Here is a 19,848-nt window from a genome sequence, read left to right as displayed (position 1 = left end):
CACAAGGGACGCATACCTCATCCTTCTCAACCTCCACTCTCCTCCAGCAAATAGTGCTTTGATCCCCCACAAAAAATTACTTTCTGTAATGTCCCCTAACGGGACCCTCTTGTATTCTGTCCTAGAATCACAATTTTAGTGCATAGAGAGAACAATAGAAGGACGCTAATGTCAACTAAAGCTTGGTCTGGAACCTGCAAAACAAATTAGACAACATTTCCATTATGTCACGATAGAACATATATCCGTCATTCTTAATATATTGCAAAGTGTATATGAAGGATTCAACAACCCTTTCTTTCCCTACACCTGTCCTGATATGGAGCTCAAGGAGAATCACACAAGGTGCCTCCAGTCTATCCCTCTCCTACAAGCCCAAGAGCACCAAGCACCTCGTCAACTTGGCCTTTTGGCCCACACTCGGGGTTGGCATACCTGCTGGAACCTAGTGCTCTTGGTTCCTTGTATTCTCCCTCCATAAATGGATGGTGAGATTGAAAGGTATTACAGACTCCATCATATAATTTACTTAATCCTCATATGACCAATTAGAGAAAGAAAAGCATTATTACACTGTCATACATATTGCAGTCTATATTAATATTGCAATTAAATTCTGCATAAGATTATTATCAGGCGTCATAAATTAAGTATACATATTAAGCACATCCACATGCATACCACCAAGAACAAGGATGTTACTTCCTGTAACTTAATAACAGTTCTGATCTGATCTGATTTGATTCCCTGGTGATGTCCCTGGATGCTTTGATAACTTTCCTGTATATCTCTCAATGTGAGGGAGAGGTCACACCTCTTCATCATGTATACCCTTTGGGAAGAGACACACACCTTTTCACCATTAGCACCCTTTGAAAGAGTGCAGCTCTTCATTATTTCTGCCCTTTGAAAGGGACACAACCTTTCACAATCAGATCTGCACTTTTGATTCCCAAATTATCCCCCCTAAAATGAGGTTCTCTTCTCCCTTTTATATCTCATGTTTGAGGGAGTCACAACTTTTCATTTGATGTCCTTTGACCATTCATTAAATTAATTAAATTTTAATTATATTTAATTATATTCTCTTATATTATAATTTAATTTTTAATATTTTTATTTTAATATTATTATTTATTATTAAATTCTATTTCAAAGTGCGGACATTACACTTTCTCATGCTTCTTTACATTCAGATTTGAAGATTCATTCTCCTCCTAGAACATCCATAGAAGCTCTAACAGTCAACAACTCTCAACTAGATGCGTAAAGTAAAATGAATGATTCTAGATAAGCATTTAGAAACAGAGTTAAAACCCTTCAGCCATCAAGGTGTCGTAGTTTAATGTCCCCTTTATGGTCCATTCCAAGATTGTTGGAGAAAACCAACTTTGTCAGAAAGGAATTCTCGCAATTGCAATGAGCTCAGATGATCAAGATGAGTCCAATGGTACTTTACGGATGCAGTTTTGACACTCCAGGAGCTCTCCACACTTCTTAACGAACTTCGCTATTTTTGGAAAGCACTAATTTGCATAAAATATGATATCCTGAGAGCTTAAGAATGATTTGGCATGGCCCAAATTCATGTTTAATTCATTGCGATAGTTTTCGTAGCTTTGGTCAGATGTGCAAAAAATAATTAAATACTTAAATGTTAATTGAAAGAGTCTAAAGTCACTTTCTGGAGGGAAAAATAAGAGGACATAAATAATGATAAATTATAATTCCAAAAAGTACTTACAAAAGGGTTTCAGACTTAAGAGTTCATTCCTAACATTTAATTTTCGGGATACTCTATTGAGAGCTTGAGCATTTCTTCAACCCTAGGGCAATATTGGTTTCAAGAACTAAAACCCATATTGCAAATCCTTGGTATATTCATTCAAGTTAACGTCATGTGCATAATCATCAACGATTGATAAGCTGTGCTGAGATATCAATTACTATACAAATTTATGATGTTTTTCCTAAATGTTGAAGGTTTCAAACTTAATGAAGATTTGGGGTATGATCCAATAGAGTGAAGGAAAGTGAAGGATTGAGTTTAGAGTTGTTTGAGATCGTGTACCTCACAAAGGTCCTAGAGCGAATTTTGCTTCAAGTCATGTACCTTGCTAAGGTCCTAGGGCGAATGTCCTTGTCAAGGATCCAAAGCGAATTTTGAGGTCATGTCCTTGGAGAGGTCCTAGAGCGAATGTCCTTCCAAGGGTCCTAGAGGGAAAATTTTCCAAGACATCTCCTTCCAAGGGTCCTAGAGTGAACTTGTTTCATGTCCTTCCAGAGGTCCCAGAGAAAAATTCTTTACCAAGTGATGTCCTTCCAAAGGTCCTAGAGCGAAATTCTTTCAATCAAGGTCATGTCCTTCCAGAGGTCCTAGAGCGAATTTCAAGCCTTGTCCTTCCAAAGGACATAGAGCGAACTTTTACCTTGACCTTGTCCTTCCAAAGGACATGGAGCGAATTTTTCATGAAGGCATGTACCTTGCTAAGGACATGGAGCAAATCATGTACTTTGCCTCCTGTTTTGAGTGAATTCCTCAAATTCAAGCATTTCGGCAAGAGGTGAAGTCGGCCAGCATGTGAAAGGTGATTTCTTATTTTAAATCAAGTCGGCCTTATGGTAAGAGACACCTCTTTTACCCTAAAGCGCCTATAAAGGAAGGGTCAAAACATTCATTTTAATCACCAAATCAAACATATTGTTCTCTCCAACTGCGAATTTGAGAGCAGACTTAGCGAATTTCTTCAGCAAGGCAGCGAATTTTATCAATACATGAGCAAATTTCATCTAAAACATAGCTGAGCTGCTACAGCACAAGGACGAAATAAGATATTAAAGATACAGATCTGATGTTTTAGGAAGGTGAATTCATCATACAGCAAGAGGGAGCAAATGTACCCAGCTGGGAGACATATCAGCTAGTGGACTTCATCATTAGACAGCCCAGATTTACCCTTAGACATTAAATCTGTCTTCCACACAGTGAATTCATTGATTATTATTAGCCTCCTCTTGATCAGATTTAGTAAAAAAATCACATAAAATCAGAGTAAGAGATCAAGTCAGAATAGGAGTATGTAAAGATTATAAATCATGTGGGTTTGATTCTATACTTGCTTTGTTTTGCAGATATGTAAGGAAGAGGATACTACTTCGGGGCAAGATGAGCAATCAAAAGGATGAAGGAATGAATTGACCATGACAAGTACTTCCTATCTCCTCTATGCAAGATCAAGAGGAAACTTCATCAGCAAACACAAGAACATCAAGGAGGAGAAGATCTCAGGATATTCAAAGATTCCCACCACATCATGATGACATGAAGAGATCACAAGATGCAAGGAAGAATCCACTCAACTACCTCAAGGCACTAGAATATGAAGGAAAGATAACCCACATGATGGAAGAATGTTTTACAATCTTGCATTCCCTTCGGGAATCCAAGAATCAAATTCAGTACATTGAAGATCTACATTCAACCAAGTGCATCATCCACTCAAAGTATATGAAGGAAAGATAACCCACATGATGGAAGAATGTTTTACAATCTTGAATTCCCTTCGGGAATCCAAGAATCAAATTCAGTACATTGAAGATCTACATTCAACCAAGTGCATCATCCACTCAAAGTACATCATGAGCAAGAGAAAGTCAACCAAAGTCATCACAAGACCTACATAGAACATGATTGAAGAAGCATATAGTTTCAGAAGAGTTAATCAAACTTGGCTTCTCATCATCATCATCATCACTTTAAACTAACTGGATAATGTTGAGTATCAAGAGATATCTCTCAACATCCCTTCATGATGATGAATCAAATCAAGTCTACAAAGTGCAAGTTGAAGTGGCATCCCAAATGGCTTCCAGTCACCATTCCTCCAGTCAATGAAGTCCCACATCAACATGTCCAAATTCAATGAATCAAGCTCATACATGAAGGCACAAACTCCAATGTAACTACCCTCAATATCTATTGGTCCATACTCATTGAATGTAATTTTCTCATTGGCTAAGGAGACTTTGTTAACAAACCCTAATTAGGGTTTCATTGTAAAATCTTGGCCATTGATGGAGATTCAATCCTGGCCGTTCAATGTAAATGAGCTCTCTATATAAAGCTCAAACTCTTCATTTGTAAAGGTTAACAATTAATAGTGAATAGAATAGTGAGTAGCTAATACTTAGTGAATAAGAATAGAATAGAGGATAGAATAGAAGTAGATTAGGAGAGGGATTAATTGTTGGTATGACTTGTAAATTAGATATTCTTTTCATTGAAGTTATGGTGAAATTTGTTATTTCAACAAGCCTCTTGGTTCTACTTCTCAATTTATTTTCATGTTGATTAGATTAAATGGAAGAAATTGTTGAATGAATTTGTATGGAATTTGTTTTGTCCATACCACTAGCCTCTTGCTAATTATAAGTGTGCCCTGCGTGGTCAACTGGAGTGATATGAGCTTAACTTCGAATAGTTATACGTCCATTGCTTATGCATTAACTTGAATGGTGATCAATGTTGATGGTAATGATTTGAACATCTTTGAAACGTCCTTAGAAGATTGCACTGAGCTTGTCTCAAATTGTTCAATTTGATGGTGAGACCTTGTCGAGTAGGATTCCAGCTAATCATTCAACTATCTTCTTACATTCTAGGTCTTAGAATAGACTCTCTCAACCCTTTCCTTTTGCCCTTTTTTTTCAATTCAAACTAGTTTAGGACAAAGAGCATCACCATATAGCAATATCAGATGATCGAGTTCCAGCAAATCAAGCATTCAGGCATTCGAATGTAAGTCCCCTTGTGATTCCAGCATAATCACATCAAACCAATGAGCTTATCCACACGTAGTGACCCTACATTCACGAACCTTGGAGTCTTCTCAAGTGATCCTTAAGCTAATCTTCAGCATTTGAGAGATTTTGTTCAAGAGAGGATAAGATACCTTGGTATTTTATTCAGTGTTCGCATGTGCATAAAATACACATCAACAGTACTGAAGCCCGAGGATTTATTTGTGGTACCATCGCGTCCAAGTGAGCAGGAAGCAGGCCCCAACTTGCTTTACCGAGTAATCCCTAGTCCTGCTGACCCACCTCAGGTTGATAGCGAAAAGGTAACATGGTACCAACAGTAATGGGGACGATATATAGACAGACGCTACAAGAGAGTGGGACGGGCACCACTACTTGATAAAATTTGGGACTTGGAATACGTAGGTGCTAACTGCTACAGAAGACCACCGTATGTGTGCGCATGGTTACACGACTCTAAGATTAGAGTGAGACCTGAGGGAGATTCCACTAGGGTAAAAAGGAAAATGCAAGACCTGGAGAATGAGGATGATGCTGAAGAGGGACCAAGCAAAAAGCCAAAGAAAGGAGTTGGCAATAGGGTAAAACTGAGGAAAGGGGTGAAACGTCGGGCACAAAAAGCGAAGTCGCACAAACAAAAGAAGATGGTAAGAGCTCAAAAAGAAAAGGTGGTACGCTCTGGCACACAAAAATGCGACGAAAAAAGCATTCGGAGTAAGCAAGTTGGCAAATACCATGGTAAATTGAAGGTACGAAGGCTCAAATTTAAAAAGTCTTGCCAAGTTAAAATATTGAACGAATATTTGAAAAGAAGGATATTAAAAATAGAAAAAGCAAGCCAAATATTTTACAAAAGATTATTTTACAAAAGAAAGAGATTATAAAATCAAATAAAGAGAAATTGTGCTTAGCCAAAAAAAGAATATTTTACAAAAGATTGATAAAGTACATGCTTGTAACCCTAACCCTGGAAAGGAAAAAATCTTATAAATTTCCCCATGAGGCCATTAATAGCGAAATAACCAGAGCAGGCAGGCACGAAGAAGTGAAGGGGCACGAAGAAGTGAAGAGCTCGAGAAGAAGTAATAAATTGTATAGATCTGTACAATCAGCATCATCACCGTACGGACTTGTATGGATTGTGGACAGACACAAGAGGCCACGGATTTTGCTGTGGAGAAAATCGTCGTACAATCTTGGTGGTTGAGAGAATTTCTCCAATTAGTTAGGATCCTCCCACCTTTTTCTCAAGACTCCTCTCCTATAAATACTTGAGGGGGTCTATTGTAATCTTTATCTTTTGGAAAGCAAGCAAAAACTCTGCCAAATTTGTAGCAAAGAAGACTTTGAGCTTTTATGTGTAAATTGAAGAATTGAAAGGAATAGAAGAAAATTACTCAAAGTATTGAGACTTTGTGCTATATTCTTGAGTTTATGTTTAACATTACCTTTCTTGCAAGTGTTTCTTAAAGGGCTTAATCAAATTTGATTTGCAGACTTTGTGTTGCAAGTATTGGAGATTAATTTAGTTAAAATTGAAGTTCTATTGAGAAAAGTTGTAAGACTTTGTGCTTACACTCGTTGTTGAGAGACGGGTTAGAAGTAAATTTTATAATAAGAAATAGCTGTGAAACTTTGAGGTCACACTAGTTCTTGTTGTCTTGTGTAGTAAGAAATAAGTTATTTTAGACTTTGTGTTGTCATAATTTGTTCTTGATATCATTAGAATAGAAAAGGGTAGATAAGGCTTCACGTATTCAAGACTTTGAGCTTGATATTGCTGTCCTGTCCCGAAAGAAGTGACAGAAGTCTTTACACTTTCAGTAAACTTCATTTCCTTTCTCTCCATTCATTTCAAAAAGTTGTTATTGTTGATTTATGTTAAATTGCTATCACTTTTTCTGTGAAGAGAAAAGGATATTGGCTTTCTTGAAAAAAGAAGAAAGACTGATGTTCCATCCTATTTTAGTTTTAGTATTAAATAGATAGGGAGAGCCTTCCCTTAATTAGGAGAGTTTTACTCACACACTGTGGTTGAAGCCACAATTTTGTATATTTCCCCAGCTATACAAAAATTTTAACCAACAATGCAGCTCCTTCTTCAATTATACTTCCATCAACTAATTCTTGCTTTGACATTCCTTTCAACACTCTAAGGCAGGGGATGATTCTTTCTTGAATGTCCTGAAGATCAGCCCATGCTTCTGCCATGCTTGCAGTTCTGGAGAGTAGAGAAGAAATTTGTCCATATGTCAATGCTAACCTTTCCAGAAATGTGGCTGCCTCTTTACCTACGCTTTCCATCCATGCCTTAGTCTCTTTAGTTGTTATCCTTTCTTCCTCAGTATTTTCAGCGACTTCTTGCAAATTCAAGAGCGGAAGAGCTTCTGGATTTGGTTGATCAAGTGGCTTAGTAGTCAAATGCTGAATGTAATCCCTCAAGCACTCAACTTCTTTCTTATATTCCTTCTTTTTTCCTACTTCTTTGTCCAGTCTTACGATTATGGAAGCAACTGAATTGTCCAAATCTTCAGCTTCCTACTTCTTGGTAGTTGGTCCCAAATTGAATGTAGTGATTTCGTATTCATGAGAAGCAATATATCCTTTTGCCTTATCTACTTTCGGCACAGCAATCTGTACTGTCCTGCATCCTACTTCATCTCTCTAGATGGTGGAAAACCTTTTGGCTGGCTTCTTTACTGCAGTTTGCTCTAATCTGGCCAAGAAATCAGCCATGTCATCTTCTTCTTGTTCTTCTACTACTTGTGTGTTTATTTTTGACCTTTCCTTCAACCAATCAAGAACAGTGGGCTGCTCAATGCCTTCCATTTCCCGATTGCACTTTTCACACATGATATCCTGAAAGGCGGAAATCATTCCTTCTTGAAATTCACCTTCCTCAACATCCATTTCATTGTCTGACTCTAGTACTTTTGTGCCAGTAGGAGACGGACGTTGCTCATCTTCTTGATGGATGTTTTCTTCATGAACTGGGGAAGGAATTTCCATCTCTCCCAATGACTGATCAATGGCCAATATATAGTTTTCATTCTTAGATGTGGCAGAACAATGGTTCTATCCTTGGCTTCTTCTGAGCAAGTCCTTCATTCACAACTACCTTCCCCTTCTTTTTAGCACCTTCAATTGATTTGGCACTTTGAGTTGCTTCCTCATTTGAAGAATATCCTTTTGTTCCACCCATCAGGTCATAAGTTAAGATTACATTTCCCCATCTTAATCTATGACACTGCTGATCAACCCACCACCTAGAATATTTTATAACTGGCCCCATCAAAGTGGTCAAGTCTGCATGCTCTGACTCTGACCATTTGATAGGAGAAATAGGTGTGTGCTCATCAAAGCTAGGTTGAATATAGTTTGCATTATCTTTCAGCTGATCGAGCACAAGAAAAGGCTCGGTCGTTCTAGTCAAGCTTACTGGCAGTCTGGAACATAGTCTTTTCCTGATGCCGAACTCATCTGCAACATTTGCCCAAAAATCTTCTATATCCACTCTATGTCTGAATCTTTCTCCATTCACTGATCCAATATTTTTGGCTTCAGGAGATAATCTTTGGTGAGTTCCTCCTTCTAATGTTCTTGTGACATACATTAGGAATGCATCATGTGTTCGATAGCTCTTCTCCTTAAGCTGCAACTGCGGGTAACAATCATAAGATTTAAATTCACCTTTACCATTACCAACCACGCCTCTACAGATCAGTCCAGAATATCTATAAGTACTAGCCAACAGGTAGATAATGCAGGAGCTCATGTAGAATGACTTTGTCCTCTCCAAATTTATCAATTGTTCATGAAGGTTGTTGTTGATTATGCGGGACCAATTAAACATCTAGACTCCCAAGGTAATTTCATCTATGAAGTAATACATCCATGTCTCTAAAGGCGCACCCTTAGGGCTGCCCATTACTCTATTCAACAATAAGTTAATGTCACCATATTCTTCCTTTAAGTATGGGTATAGCAGGACCTTTGGCACTTTCCCTTGGGATCTTTTCTTTTCCAACCATGATTTGTTAACATATGCCACACAGAGTTCAAAATGGGCATCATAAATCTTTTGGGTATCTTCTTTGGTCTTGTAGGAGGTTTTATTGTAGTTTGGAATTCCAAACATTTCTTAAATTATTAGCTAAAACCCTCCCATCAGGGGCAATGATCTCTCTTGATTGTGTATTATATTGTCTAACACACTTAACCATCAGCTCAGCACATTGTTTAGCCAGACGAAATCCAGCAGCTTGGACAATGCCATTTCTCATCATCTGGCAGGCAATAGGTGTCGGCAAGTGTCCATCATGCCCGTACATTCTCTTTTTGAATTATTCTAAATCCACATGTCCAAGGTCAATGTCTGTGATATTCTTCCATTTAGATTTGATCTTGGATTCTTGTCGAACTCCTTTACTAGAAAACTTCATTGGTCTTTTTTGGACGGTGCTCCTTTGGTGGTCATTAACCTGCATAACACAAAAATTCAATATTATTTTCGAGATAACTTGCTGATTGTAATTCTGATTTTAGACCCTTTTTTTCTTGAAAATTTCACTTTCACCTTGTAAAAAAGTTAAATTTCTACGAAAAAGCAAACTGAAAGTGAAGGGTTTGACCAAAAAATTGATAAAATTGAGAGAAATAAGACAAAATAATAGAAGTATTCAATCAATTTCAAATTTTGTGTCTTAGAAATTGATCTTTGTGACTGAAATTCACCTTCAATTCTGAAAATTTGTCTTAAAATAAAAAAAAAGAACTTAATTTATTGATTTCAACACTTAGAAAAAATTCACTTCTTCAAAATTCTTTTCAAAAATCAATTTCCTCAAAAATCTGAGAGAAAACTTCTTCTCAATTGCTCTCAAAATTCTCAACCTGAATAATGAATTTGAAAGTGACTGGTTGAAAATATATGGAGTTTAAGATTTTAAAACTTGGAAGCTTCTTCTTCGCTTTTTTTTTTCTTTTTTCTAATTTTTTATTTTTTTTTGTGTGTTTTAATGCTTTAAATCTTTCCAAAATGGAAAGTTTTATTTTTCTCTCAAATTCATCCTTAACAGAGAATCTTCTAGGATTCTCTTTTTAAATTGAATTTTCTTGAATTGTTTTGAAAATATTTGTAAGTGTTGGAATTATTTTCCCTTATTCTAGTGTTACAAAATAATTAAAAATATTCATGTGTCAAATTTTATTTTCCAACCCGTTCATTGATGGACCCTTGATTTCACGTGCAATTTTCCTCAAATTTGTATTTTCTTTTGCCGTTTATCTTTCTTCATCATGGCAAGTTGATTTTAATGTCGAATCTCCAAGTTTTGGGCGAATTTTTTTATGTCTGGCTTAGGCATCTTCACATATTTCATTTATGCCTAGGTAAATTCGGAATGCCTCTGTGATTTGATTTTTTTCTTGTACTTGATCAAATTTCCAAGATGTTTCGAGAATCTTCCTTGGGAAATTTTTATCTTCCTTTAGGCAAATTTTTATGTCTTCTTGGTCTTTGCCACATCTTGGCAATCCCTGTCATCTTCTCTTTAGCCAACTTGGTCTAGTTTTATTCCACCATGTCTACACGGACTTGCCTTCATCTTTGACAAGGCGGACTTTGTCATGTCTTAGGCAAGGCGAACTTCACTTTTTGTTGGACATCTCCTTCATGGGCGGACTTCATGTACCTTATGCCAAGGCAGACTTGGTACTTCTTTTGCCATGCCACAACTTCTTTTTAAGAGGGCGGACTTGGAGGCTCCTTGGACATGTTTCCAAATACCAATGTAGGGCGGGCTTTGAAGACTTCATGCCAAGTTGTTTTATTCCATCCTGTTAAAGCCTTTGTTATGCGGACTTTGAAGTTGCTTAGACAATTCTTTTCATTCTTCTTTCCAAACAATTCTCTTTGGAGAATTTTGATAGGCTTGCTTTATTCATTCATGTCTTGCTTTCTCCATGGTGAACTTGGAAGAGTCTTAGCCAACTTTCCTTGCTTAGGTTGGACTTGCTTGGTCTTTGACATGCTTCCTATGCTTTGGCGGAATTGGAATATCCTTGGACATCTCCCGCATGCCATGGTCGGACTTGGACAATCTCTTGCCTTGCTCTTCCTTAGGCGGATTTGAAATGTGTTTGTATGTCATCTCTATTCCAATCTTTGTCTTGCCTTTTCCCATTCAACCTAGGCAGACTTTGTAGCTTGCGCCACACACTTTATGCTTTCTTTTGCCTAGGCGGACTTTGAAGAAGTCTTGACATGTCCATGGGCCGGACTTGGAAGACATGATGCCAACTTTGTCTTGGGCGGACTTCATGGATGTCTTGCCATTCTTCTCCACCATACTTATTCAAATTGTCATGTTCATCTTCCTTGGGTGGATTTGCTTCTTGCTTAGAGAATTTTCCTTGACACTTAACCAGATTTTATTCCCCAAGGTATCAACACTCAGCCAAATTTTGAGTTTTTTTCTTAACCAAAGGTAGGAGTTTGATGAACCTTTGCCATGGGTTACTTGACTGAAGGTAGGAGTTTGCTAGTGCTTGGACCACTTTTCTTGTGCAGGAGGCGAACTTTGAAGAGTCTCTACCAAGGGCGGACTTGGAGGCTCCTTGGACAGGGCGGACTTGGATGATGCTTTGCCAAGGCGGACTTGGCATGTGCTTGGACTATCCTCCAAGGTGGACTTCACTCTTCCTTGGACAAGGCGAGGTTTGAAGAAGCTTGGACATGCTTCCACTTTGCTTTGCCATCTTCAATTTAACCTTGGCGAACTTTGCCTTCCATTAGCCATCCTTGGCTTGGATAGAATTTGAAGATGTCTGCACAAGTCTCCTTATGCCTTGGGCGAACTTTCATCTTCATACCACCTTTTCTACAAAACATCTTCATTCAAATTGTCATGTCCATCTCTGACCTGCCATGTTCATACTTGGATCATCTGGAACAAAAACATGATTTTTCAAATCTACAAACATGGGCACTTAATCAAATGGCTAATCTTCTGGAACAAAACCCTAATTAGGGTTTCCTTCTACTTTTTACCCTAGAGACCAAATTTTACAATTCTGAAAACATGGGTAGCAATAATATGGCTTGAGGGTCAAAACCCTAAATCCGAAAAAAAAAAAAAAAAAAAAAGCAAAAGCAAAACCTTGCTTTTTGCACTTGGAAGCAAAAATTTTCGAATCTGAAGACATGGGCAGTAATGATATGACCTGAAGATCAAAAACCTAATTCTAGAAAAAAGCAAGAAAAACAAAGCCCTGCTTTTTGCACTTGGAGGCAAAAAATTTCGAATTTGAAGACATGAGCAGGTAATGATATGACCTGAGGAACAAAACCCAGGTTCTAGTTTCCAAAAGCAAAAAAAAGCAAAAAAAAAAGCAGAAATTCCTAAAAATAGAAAGTTGTCATAAATGACCCAAAGCAATTGCAATTCTCATCCTTCAAACCTTCTAAAGAACTTTGACAACGTTCAAACATGATTCTGAGTATAATCTTTCAACATAGCTCGGGATGACCTCAAAAACTCAAACTCAACTCTCTCAAAAAATAATGGACTTATGAAACTGTAGAACTAGGACTAAACCCTAAAAAGCGAAAACAGGGGGTCCCCATTTGCGATGGGGCGATGTGTGTAATAGGTCACAACAGTTCCATTACTAGATCTTACTGTTGGTGAAAGTTATATTTGTTTGAAGTCAAACATTTATTTTTGGCTCTCAAGCTCACAACTCATTGCCTTGATCTCCAATTTTTGTGATAGTTGCATTGTTGGAAAGGTATTGAGCTCTATCATGTCATATAAGCACCTTTTCCAGATTCAGCTCCAAGTACATTTTATCTAGTTTTTACCATATTTGCAATCTAGAGGATTGATCACATGGAGATGTTGGCACTTCGAAAGGAGTTATTTTGATCAAATCACTTCATTTTAGCGCCTTCTCATGTATTGATCTCTAACTTAATCATTTGAGATTTTCTCATTGTTATAATCATGGGTTATACAACTCATCCTTCCAAGTACATTTTATCTAGTTTTGACCATATTTGCATTCTAGAGGATTGATCACATGGAGATGTTGGCACTTAGAAAGGAGTTATTTTGATGAGTTATTTTGATCAAATCACTTCATTTCAGCCCCTTCTCATGTATCGATCTCTAACTTAATCATTTGAGATTTTCTCATTGTTATAATCATGGGTTATACAACTCATCCTTTTGTAATCAATCAGACTAAGGAGAAATCACAATTCTGCCAAAAAAACTATCCAGAAATATTGCAGATGGCTCAATTGTTTGCCTCGTCTTTATGTACTCATTTCTTAATATGATAATTGATTGTACTGATTAAACAAAGCAGAGGAATACTTATTATATAAAATATTACAAGAGGATCTTTCAATAATGAAAACGATGCAAAATAGAAACAAGAAAGGAAACATTCTAAAAAGAAACTAAATGACTAAGATGACCATTATAGCAATATTACAATCTAAAATATCCCACCTTGATCTGAATATTTTATTCTGAAGTTTGTCTTTTTGATTTTTTTGTGTTTTACAATTTCTGATTTTTTTGATATTTTTTCATGCAATGGAGATACAGGAAATAAGAATGAAAATACTAAAATTACAACTTCTAGACATTTTCATAAATAATCACCCCACAAATCAGAGCTAAATATTTGCTTAAATCTGGAATGATTACATACCCAGTTTGTGTGCTCTGTCTGGTACAAAGGATCAACAAAGAATAACACTGCTACAAATTATTTTTACTTCAGCCGATAATTGTCAGTGACAGCAAATCTGTACAGTAGGGTTTAAACTAAAAGTCAGCAATTTTGTTGCCATTGGGTTTGCCGATAATTCTTATCCAAATCTGCTTTGATTTAAACCTAGAAACCCTGCGTTAGGTGCTTGAGATCAATCAGCCAGCCCTTGAATTGGTACAGCCAACAAAATGAATGCTCAACACCACTAATCTACAATTCGTTCTCTTCTAATCTGCCCTCTATTTTCCTCCTGTATGACTGATCAAAAATTTATCAGACTGAATTCTAATGAAGCACAAGCACAACCCTTGAAATGGAGTTATAAAACGGTATTCTTGGGTGATCTTCCACACCTGCAAATACCATTCCTCTTGAAGGATTTTGTCCTCAAAAAGCCATTGGTCTCAGCACGAGCAGCAAACCCTTCTCAGCTCTCCCAATAAATTTGCAAATAAGAATGAACGATAAAGCTCTCAAATGAGCTTTTATATCTCTCCAAAAAACCCATGTCCATTTTGGCCTTTTCAATCACTAAAATTATTGGCTTTTAATGTTTTTAAAATCCCCATAGTTGGCATCCACTTTTCGCTTATAAAACAGTCATTTAATGAAGAGACTTTTAATAATAAATTTGACCACCGTATATCATCACTTTATGAAATGACTTTAAATAATCATTTTGACCCCTTATATTGTCATATCATAAAGTCATTCAATATAATTTAATATTAGTAAAGTCAATACTTGATAAAAGTTTAGTAAATTGAATTAAATCATTTAACCCTGATAAATGCCAACTACCAATTCAACAACTCATTTTGCCAAATTCCCAGGTATAACCATAGTTCCCCTGATCATCCCTAGTGACTTACTATATATAATAACTGTAAGTACGGACCCCAACATCCAAGTGACTTACTGAAAAAAGAAGTGCCCATCAAATAGCTCTAAATGATCCCTAGAAGGAACACTGGAAAAGACACCAAAGTGTCTACGAAAGAAAACCCTAAATTACCCTCTAAGGGCACCCCTAATCACCACATTAGCCTACGGTGATCATTGATAATAAATTTAACCCCTAAAAATAACTAATGCTTAGAAAGGCACAAAAATGGGGACATTACAAAATATTACTTCAATATTTCTATGCCAAAGCCAAAATACAAGAAATCAATTTGGGTTAGTAAAAATGATCGTATCATAGGATTGATTGGTACAAGCATAAGCACAAGCACCTTCTAGGAGACTGTTGACGTGTATTTTGTACACAATCAAACACAGAATAAAATACCCAAGGGTACCTTATCCTCTCTTGAATAAAGCCTCTGATTGCTGAAGATGTCGCAAAAAGGATCAATCAGGATGACTCCAAGGTTCTTCGATGTAGGGTCTCTACGTGTGGATAAGCACCAGTGGTCGTTGTGAATGTTGTTTCATCAAGGGGCCTTACGTTTCCGAATTGTAGGAACAGAATTTCCTAAAACTAACAAGTTCTCAAAAAGATCAAAAGGTAGAGTTTGCAAGAGATGAATTCTAATCTAATCCTAAGAATGACTCAATGTAGGCTAGACTTGGTAAGACTCTACCAATTTCAGTATTGCCAAGGAATAACAACTCTACTGAAATTGATGCGATCTTCTAAGGTACTAATGATTTTTCAATTCATCAAGAATCATAGACACTACCATGAAGGTACATATCAATAGTTCAATAATGATTGAAGGTTTAAGCAATCCAAATATCTCCAGTTGACCACACAAGGCGTCCTTACAATCAGCAAGAAGCTAGTGGTTTGGAACGTGAATCTCACCAAAGATCAAGCTCAACACTTAGTCCTTCAAATTCAAATACTACTTCGACCGAGAATGATTCAAGAAAGTAAACAACCATGAGAATAGCTACAAGAATTGCAATAAAATACCATAACTTCAATATTTTATTGATCTCAAAGCCAAAATAGACAATAATTGCTTGAAATTTTCTCTTCAATGCTCAATCTTGCTACAAAATAACTTTCTTCTCTCCAAAAGCTCTAATCTTCTAACTTCTAACTATCTGACTCTAATATCTATTTCTAATTTTTAATCTCTAATGACAAAATGAAAATGAGTGAGGGTATATATAGCATCCTCAATTACAATGAACGGCCCAGATCAAAAGAAGATCAACGGCTGAGATTCTGACACCTAAACCCTAATTAGGGTTTATTACAAAAAGTTCCCCTTTTATTGAACAATATTAAATGCATAGCCAAATATTTAATTGGCACAAAAATCTAGGAAACATAGACCAATGATAATTAAGGTGCCACATCATCTACAACAACCTCTCTTCTAGAACCTTGTTCCCTTTCCAATGCTCTTTCTTAGCATATGAAATGAATCTGGACACAATTCCTTCAATCTCAGCAATAGGAATCTCGGGAAGATTCCTCATTCGTTCCTCCAAGTGGATAACCTGATTGAAGGCCTTGAGAAGAGCCGCATCCCATCCAGGTTCAAGTTCTTTGATTTTCTCAATCAGAAGCATAGTAGCGAACATTTGATCCCTTTGCTCATCTGTGATAACATTCTCATCTTTGCAAAAGATGACCTTGACCTTTTCTTCCAACTCTTGAAGATCCACATCTGTCTCAACTTCAATCCTCCTGCCAAGAATAGAACATAACACCCCAAACACCTTGTCCTGAATTGGATGAATGACCTCTTCAACTTGATTGCATTTGGTGCTGATGTCTTCGAAAAGAACTTCCTTCATCTGGAGTAGAGTTGACCACTAGAGTAAATTATGAGCTCCTCCATCCATTATCCTTTCTTGTGCTAGGATTTTCCTTGGTGTTTGCCTGATTACTTGTAGAACAGGAATGATAACATCTCTAGTGTGGGCAAAGGCGGCTACTGTTATCATTAGGTTGTGGATGATCTCAAGGACCTAGATAACTCGATGGATCATCTGCATCATTCTTGTTGCAAATTCAACGGCAACTGTGTGGGATTTGTCAATCCAAGAGCTCATAAGCTGAACCAAGCTCTTAACTCTTTCTGCCTCGCCAACTGATTCAAGGGGAAGTGCTTGCACGGGAGACACTGCTGGATCCTGACGTCCCAAGGGCTGATTGAGATGGCTAAAGTAGCCTCTCCAAGCACCGACCTCTCGCTCAAGCTTTCTATTCTTTTCCATTTCTTACTTAAGCTTGTCTTTAAGTGCCTCAAATGAATCGGTTGCCTCATCCAGTGTCTGCACAGCGGTGAGTGGACCAAGTTCAAATGTTTCTACATCATACTCCTCTGCAAGGATTTTGCCTTCATATTTGTCCACTGCTGGTGTGGCTATCTGCAACTTCCTGGACCCTGTCTCATCTCTAATCATCTTGGACATCTTGGTGGCCTTCCTCTTCTCTGCTACTTCCTGAGAATTTCCTACAAGGCTCTCTAAGTCAATCACATTAACTTCATCCTCGATCACAATCACCCTTGTTAGTCTCTCCTTCAACCAATCTGGAATGGCAGATCTTGTCTCTCTAACTTGTATCTCTTTAGGCAATGGTTCTTCTTCTCGGAGAGGAGATGTCACTTCATCATCATTCTTGTCTTCATGTAGCTCATTGACTTGGGGAGATTGACTTGATGAACGTTGAGATGCCTGCCCTTCTTCGTGTTTATCATTCTGTACCATTGATTCCATAGATTCCTCGACTTCAGGTACCCTCTTCTCTTGTCCTACAACCTGACTCGTCCTTTTTTCATGTCGAGAAGATGTACCGGATGAGCGATCTCGATTGGCCTCTTGCTTCTTCTTGGAGGGTTCCCTTTTCTCAGGTCTTTCTTTCCTCTTCGCGCCTCTAGGATGAGGATTGCCTTCACTTGCACTTCTGGGATGAGGATTGCCTTCACTTGCGCTTCTAGGATGAGGATTGCCCTCACTTACGCTTGCTCCTCCTTCTCCTGGCCTTTCCTCCAAAGTAAAAGTTATTGGTACGTTCTGTTCTCTCAACTTTTGATGTTGTATATCTACCCATTTGCGAATATATGACAAAACTGGAGCCATCAAAGCCTTTAAGTCCAAAACCTCAGGCTCGTTCCAATCTATCCTCACTGCTTTGTCTTCTCGGTCATAAGATGATTGGAGATGTCTGCCACTGTCCTGAGCTTGATCGGCCACTCTGTAAACTTTGCATTTCCTGATGAAATCTAAAGGCAATCTGGAATGCATCTTTCTTTTTACTTCTAGATCACTTGAGAGATTCATCCAAAAGTCCTCTACCTGACATTCATGCCTGTACTTTCTACCAACTGTCTCTTCTATATACCCATAAGGATCAAAATTCTCCCTCAAGGCAAAGAATGAAAATGAATATAAGGCCAACTCCCTTTCTGCATCATCCAAGGCTAGAGCATTAGGACATACCTCAACTGAATTCCCTAGTATGATAGGCACAGGAATTCCATTTCCATGCCTGTGTCTGAATGCCTTCGCATAAGCCGCCAACTGCCTAGTCACCTCAAGTAGCACTATCCTGTCTGTCGGGTATCTCGGCAACATATAGGGAGGTGAAGGACACATTGAACTCTAATATATGTAAACTTTTGGAATTGGATGAACCAAGCACCATACCTCTTTACAAGCTCTTGTGCATCTTGAGATAGCCGATTGTGAATCCTGCCTTGCAATATCCTGGTGATGTTCATCGTGAAGGTATCATTGACTAACTTGTAGTCACTTCCAGGTGGATGATGCAAATGAACATAAGAGTCACAAACTCTGACTTCCCCGGGTCCTCTTCCGATCACTCCTCTGTGAGGTAGTCCTGCATATTCGAAACTCCTGATCAAGGCATATATGATGTACGAGCTCATGTGGAATGACTTGGTAGGCTTTAGTCTCCTTAACTGCACGTCCAAGCAATGGCTAATAATTCTAGCCCAATGAATTGTTCCTTTTCCTTGAACTATTACCTGGATGAAGTAGAACATCCACTTCTCAAAATAGAAGGCTTGAGGACCCCCTGTAACTCGATTGAGTAAAGTTATCAAATCTCTGAATTCCTTCTGGAAGTCGATCCTATGTGGTGTGTTGGGAATCTTGCTCAGGCGAGGACGACTTTTGAGTAACCAATTCTTATTGATGATGCTCAAGCAAGTGTCTGGATCATCTTCATACATGGACCTAGCTCCTTCTAAGCTTTTGTAAATCATATCTTTATGTTCTGGAAGATGGAGAGCCTCACTTATAGCTTCTTCTGAAAGGTAAGCCAAAGTGTTCCCTTCCTTGGACACGATTGATCTTGATTGTGGGTCATAATGGCGGGCACACTCGATCATCAGCTCATGGCACTGGACCGCTGGAGGGAAACCGGCCGCCTTGATGATGCCACTTTCAATTATTCTCTTTGCGACAGGTGATGGCTTTCCAATGTAAGGGACCTCTCGAAACTTCTTCACACTGAAGTTTCCCAAGTTGGTATCTCCAATGTTGCTCCACTTTGACACGATCTTGGTCTCCAATTCTTCATTCCTCTGATCTTCCTTCATGAGAGCTGGACGACTAGTGGATGCTCCTGCCTTTGGGGTCGCCATCTTGACACCTACACAACATTTCATAATGAGTAATATATCTTGCAACGTAGAAAGGAAGATTCAAGATTTTAATTAGGAAACTTCATGATAAATCTTTGAGTTATCATTTCCTAATTAACTATGCAATTTCAAAAAACTTGAAGTTCAAAATTCAAAATTTCAACATTGGGACAAGGATGATCACGCCATACCTCCACTTGAGAGTTAATTCTAAGAAATGATGCAAAAAAATAGGAGAATTTGCTGGGCGAAAGATAGATCGAAGTCCTTCCTTTAGCAAAATGCGCCTCCTTTAGTCTTCACAAGCATCAACTCCACCACCTTTAGTCTTCAACGCTTGAGGAAAATTCGCTCCAAATAGGCCAGCTTTCGCACTTCTTCTTTGCTTCTCCAAATCGCACTTGAAACAATGAGTGAATGATTTGAATAATGAAAACATGCCCCAAATATATAGAGCGCTCACCATTTCACCTCCCCATAGGCCGACTTGATGAAAATAAGCCAAAAAAATAAATAAAATTAAAAAAGAAAAGGCCGACTTAATGAAATAATAAAAATGATACCTCAAGCGCTCCCTTTTTTTAATTTTAACTTAATAATAATTAATTTCAAATGCCTCAATTAATAAAAAAACGATTTTCTAAGGCTCAAATTAATTATTAAA

General features: G+C 37.8%; 1 protein-coding gene across 5 annotated transcripts in view; it reads right to left on the bottom strand.

Moving 5' to 3' along the window:
* Positions 1 to 19,848, bottom strand: part of LOC131069484 (protein FORGETTER 1) — a 176,941-nt gene that overhangs the window by 94,554 nt on the left and 62,539 nt on the right. The window lies entirely within an intron of this gene.

The sequence above is a fragment of the Cryptomeria japonica genome, chromosome 11 (assembly GCF_030272615.1).
Source record: "Cryptomeria japonica chromosome 11, Sugi_1.0, whole genome shotgun sequence".
NCBI lineage: Eukaryota > Viridiplantae > Streptophyta > Pinopsida > Cupressales > Cupressaceae > Cryptomeria > Cryptomeria japonica.
Note: the sequence above shows the minus strand (reverse complement) of the source record. Positions and strands in the feature narration are given on the sequence as shown.